Here is a 6,000-nt window from a genome sequence, read left to right as displayed (position 1 = left end):
TTCCTGTTGTGTGTTGAATGCCTGGGCCATATGTAGAAAGATATCCGACCTACAGAATTAATCCTTATCAGCCATTTACTTGCTACCTAAAGCAGGTAAATCCCAGCAAAGTACCCTAAAAGAGGAATGGACAAAGTGATTCAAGGCCACAAACAGTGGAGGGACTAACTGCTTGGAAACAAAAGGGAAGGCTTGTGGAACATGGGGTACTTGAGCAATAGCCTCAGAATGTGCTGACTGAAGGGGGAACTGCATGAATAAAACTTCAAACAACATGAGAAAACCGATGAATTAAATGTAGCTCGGTGATGAAGCTGGTCAGAGGGAAAAAGACTAGGGATAGAAAGTTTGAGGTCAGCCTGGGCAACTTAGGGAGACCATGTCTTAAAATAGAGAGGCCTGAGGATGTAGCTCAGTTGTACAGCATCCTGGGTTCAGTCCCCAGTTATTCCCCACCCAAATACAAGTGTTAGGGAGACACCTAAAATGAATGGAGACTTGAGAAAAATACTCTCAATTTTTAAATGATTTTTTAAAGAGTAAGTTATTGCAAAGGGGGTATAATGACAGCTGTCTGGTAGCAGGTAAATCTTTTTCAACTTTATTAGCATTGATATCCAAACATAAAAATATATAACATCTAGTTAGGCACAGGATACTAATTATGCAAATCCAGGTTGTCTGCTGTCCTAGTGAAGGTGTTACCCATCTCCCCACTTATCTTTCAGTGTCACATGTCCTGGTCTGGATGAAAAATTACATGGTCACTCTAGTTATAAGGGCAATGACAGTTAAGTGTGGAGTTACAAAAAAAAAAAAGGAAAAAAAAAAGCATCTGTTATCTCTGTTTTAAAGAAATTTACACTTCTAGGTTCAAAATTAAAACATTCCAATCTTAGTTGGGACTTCTGCGTGTGGTTATTTTGAAGAACCAGAAAACAGATATGTACCAGATATGATAGATAGGAATGTACTAGAATGAGCTTTGGAAAATGTCTAAAATTGAAGGGATAAAGTCGGAATCTAGAAGCTACAGACCAGGGAATTTCCCTTTGAATTCTACAAAATTTCTGAAATGTACTGTTAAGTTTTACATCAGAAAGCCATGCTCATTATGAAGTCAGAACTGACGCCCTCTTCTACTTCCCTCACTGTGTGCATATCCAGGGGATGCTATGTTTTACTCTCCTTCCAGGACAGTGGTTAGAGCAAGAAAACAAAGCACCAGCCTACCAAGATTGAAGGATAAATCCTACCTGGGCAAGTTTACACAGTGCACCAAGATTGTGGGCATACGGCTTCCTTTGTCAGGGTTATCCTGACATGTAAAATACACAGGACACATCAGATAGGCAAGTACGTGACCTTTTATTTAAGTGGTAACAGTTTGGAGACAGGACAGGTCAGCAATACCTAGCATATATTACTACTGTCAAACAGGATAGGGATAGCTCTCCTAATACTGTTCTCCTGGAGGAGAGGAGCCTGCTGCAGGTAGGAAATAGGGCTTTCTGTTCCTAGTCAAGAAACCACTTCCTCTAGGAAGGCTCCTGATTCTCAAGGCTGTACACACCTCCATGTTCCTTATAGCTAACTCACATCACAGCATTATAACCTTCTATCACAATCCCCTTGTTCCTCATCAATGCTCCTTCACTCAGCTTCCAGCTCCATGATGGTAGGGGCAGTCTCTTGTTAACAGTTGACTCTTTAGCCTGGCAACAGTAATCAATGCTTACTGAATGGGTTTTATAAAGAACACATGCCATTTTTGTCAACTCATTGTATTTTGTCCTTCCATGAAGCTGAGGGACTAAACAAGTGGTCAGGTCTACTTTAGAATGTGCAGTTCATGAGAAATTTCCTAGCACTTCTACAGAACTCTATCGCCCAAGAGGGCATTTGCACATCATCTTAACAATTATGTATCCTTAGGTTGGTGTACTGTGCAATATTTTATTCTAGACAAAACTCTGAGGATCCCAAAATCAGTTTAGGATGTAAGATTGAAGGTGACAGGATTCACCCAAACACATTTGAGACAACTGACAAAATTGTCAGATAATTGAGGTTTGCATATTAGTTAGCAGAGTCCATTCCATTATGGTAGTAATTTCTTGTCCCTTAGTTGTTCCTTCACTTGTTATTTTTCTTTCTCATCAGAGATTTCCTGAGCACTTTCAATATACCAAGTTACTGGACATACAAAGACTAGGTTTCTGTTTTCTGTAATAACTTGCATTCACATGTGATAAAGAAAAGGGATATGTGTACTTCCAACTTCTAAACCACATAAAGGGCTGTGAGATCACAGTGAGTGACAATTGCCCTAACACTGAAGGATGAATTTGATAGGCAAGATTGAAGGAGAGTATTTTACAGTCATTTGTAAATTGACTTTTCTTTAAGAGTCCAAACCCCATTGTCTAAGGGCAGGGCAACCTTTCCCCAATGTGAGGGAACTTTGATGCTGGGCTGGGTTTGAGTCATCAGCACATGTATTCATATAGTTTTCTATTCTGAATCAAGTACAACTAAATGACCTGGAAAATAACTTTAAACCTGAAAAAAGCTGGTAACTTTGGTCACCTATATTCTGAGTAAAATGTTCACAATATGATATTTATGACATAGTGAATTAGTAAAAAGTCTCAAATATAGAAATATTTTATAAATATAGTTTTATTACTTGGAATACATACAAAAATTCAAACACAGCTAAAAACAATTGCTAAGTAGAGGTCCTATCCAACCTGTTTTAATGAACACATACGTCAATTATATTCGGCATTTAAACAACTTAAGTCCTGAAACAACTTACTGTCTGCAGGGCCTTTAAATATGGGGTTTAAAAATTGGTTACACCTATTTAAATTTTTCCTCAAAATACAGACTATTAACATTACAGTTTGATTCATGAGTTTTTATTTTAGAAAAATAGCTAAAGCCATTAACTATAACTATTTTGGAAACTGGAACACTATTTGCCCATTTCCAGTCTTCTGTCACCTTATATTCTCCATGGTTTCTCAAAAATTCCCAATAATTGCTAACAGAAAGCATTTGCAACTTCCGGTAGCTCTCTGGGATATAGAAGCGTGGGTCTAACAGTCTTGAAATCATTTAAGGTGGCAAGGTTTTTTTTCTTTTTCTACTTCCAATTTTTGCAATTTTATGTCACTTTATTTTTGCCCAACCAGACTCTCTTTGTCAAAGAAAAAAAAATTGAGTTATTCTGCTTTTCCTGATTGTCGATCCATTACGCTACTTTACCCATTCTTCTCTTTGCCTTGACTCAGGTTTAAAAAAAAAAAAAAGCCTTCTTGGCAACTTTAGCATTTTCTATAAATTTAAGCTTATTCTGAGCTTTACCCTTTCAAACACTGTTTTATATTTCATGCTCCTCTTTGTAGCTTTTATCATGCCAGTTCCCCTTCTTCTGCACATGATTTTTGACAACCTGACTTCATCAGAGAGCTCTCTGTATTTTTGATGCCTATTCTCTATCTTCCTCTCTAAGTTCATTTAACTTAAAAAACTTTTTTTTAGAATGTCATCTAAAGAAAATTTTCATCTTTTGCTGGTCCCCTCTCATGACTGGTACAATTTTTTTAAAAAACTGGAAAAGGAAGCTGGCAGAGAAGCAGAAAGACAAGCTTCTGGTTTGCTACTCAACTGTGCTATTCAGTCTGGTCTTGCGCCCTCACCCCCACAGCCTGGACACAAGTCAACTAGGAATCTTCTACTGTAACATTCTCTGATTTAGAGGGAAGTCTGAATTATGTAATACTCTTTCTCAACCCTAAATATGAACATACTTCCCTAAGACCTGCTAACAGATCTCTACTACAATACACACACAGTACAACCCCCTTATTTGCCATACAAGGCCTTCTGTGATCAGCTCCATTTCCTTCTCCCATCTTCTTCATTTCCTTCCAACCTCTACTGCACTTAGCCCTCCTATAAGAACTTCCTGTGTTCTCTAATGCACTTGACTGTTTCATACCTTTGCTCACATTATTCCATCTGTCTAGATCCCTATCTCCTGAAAGTTATCTCAATAAAATCTTGGGAACTCAGTGCTCCTTTATGCCAGCCAGGTTAACCCCTATTTTCTTCTACCTTTACACCTGTTACAGATGTTATTTACACATCCATCTGAATGACACAACTGTAAGGAACACAATTATGCCTTATCCATCTTTGTATCCTTCTCACATATTATAGTACCAAAAAACTGACCTTGACTATACATTTATTTATGCCTCCCATAACTTCTTCAGATCCTAGTTTGATTCCTGGAATCTGGACATGCCGGCCCTTCAAATTTACACTGTTCCTGGACCCAAGTCTTCTCCAAGCAAAACAGCCTTCACATTTATGTTTCTAAATTTAAAATCCTAAGCTATCCTTTCATGGAATGCTCTTGAGCATGTTAATAGCTTTTTATAAAACTGGGCATCAAGTCCTGATGAATGCTGGGCACTCTCAGGGATACAAAAATTACCCAAGGTCACTTTGCTTCTCATTCATTTAATAAGCATTTGATGATGAATGCTAAGTATCCAGAAATGCTAGGCACTAAAGATACATAAAATTCAGTATTCTTGTCGTCAATGGCTTCAGTCTAGAGAAGACAATGACAGTGGCAGGGCTAGATCCCAAGTCCAACAGGTATGAAGCTAAAGAATGCATCTTCAAATCCAATCACTTTCTTAATAACTATTACCCTAGATCACGTTGAACATGTGCTCCTTGAGGCTTTTCATAATAAATACTCTAAAGCCATCTCTCTGCAACCCAATACTTGAGTGCTATCTTTTATTATTTTTTCAAACCTAACTACAGGATTACAACTTAATCAACTTAACTGCATGTGCTGGCTTTTGGTCTTGTATGTTAGCTTGTTGTTGTACCTAAGAATTTTCATCCTGACCTTCTCAGATCTGGCCTATCCTCTGACTTGAACACTGCAATTCTGACTTCATTCAAGTTATTAATTAAAAACAATGAAGAGGAAGGAGCTAAGGCCCAAACTCTACCTACTTTCCTAATAAAGTATTCTAAACATGCCACTTATCACTTCAATGACATTGATTATTGTGAACAAAACTATGGAAATTAAGAATAAATCATGCATAACTAAGAGTTCTAGACTGATTTTAAAAATAACAATTATTAAATATCCATTATAAATATTCATTTTATTTTCAAAGGATTGAAAGATGTTACATATATTACATACTACATATAATGGCACATGTCAACCTTTTAAGCTTAAAAATAATCTTTCCCCAAACTGGGATTGATTCATACCCCAAGTAGAAAATGACCCTTAGCCTATAGCACCAACCCAGGCCCAGAGGAAAGCCAATTTTGGACCTGTCTGTCCTCTGGCCATGGGATTCCTGAATGACACCAAGGGTCCTCTCCCTCTAGTTTTTCTCCCTGGCAGTATTGAGGCCTGGCACAGGGACCATCTAACTGTACACTGCAGGCCTGGGAAATGAGGGAATATAGAGGGGGGGAGGATCCTCCAACAAATTTACAATGGGAAAAAATTAAATGTACATGTTCTTATTGTCTTTTCTATACAGCTATAATAAGACTCTACAAGACAGAAGGAGGCTTAAAATTACTGAAATACAATTTCTATGCTGGTTTTCTTTTAGGAAACTGAAGTCTTATGATAAGAGGAGCCTTAAGAGTTATCTAGTTCAATACTATTAACCTGCTCCACAGTATCTTCCCTTCCCAGATTCAGGTATAATTCATTCAAAGTTTTAAATGCCATCCATATGCTGCTTTCTCAGACAAAGACACAGAAATTTAATAATACTTTCATTTTCTTTTTCTTAATTCATAAGGACAATTTCTGCCAAATGTTCTGGCTTATGGCTCTCCTCCTCTTCATAGTATGTTTAAGTTACACATTAAAAATTAAAAAAAATACCACTATGGAATTTTCATAAGCAACATCCAACCAATCAGTAAAAC

The sequence above is a fragment of the Marmota marmota genome, unplaced genomic scaffold, assembly GCF_001458135.2.
Source record: "Marmota marmota marmota unplaced genomic scaffold, marMar, whole genome shotgun sequence".
Taxonomy (NCBI): domain Eukaryota; kingdom Metazoa; phylum Chordata; class Mammalia; order Rodentia; family Sciuridae; genus Marmota; species Marmota marmota.
The sequence above is the reverse complement of the archived record's forward strand: the minus strand, read 5'-3'. Positions refer to the sequence as shown.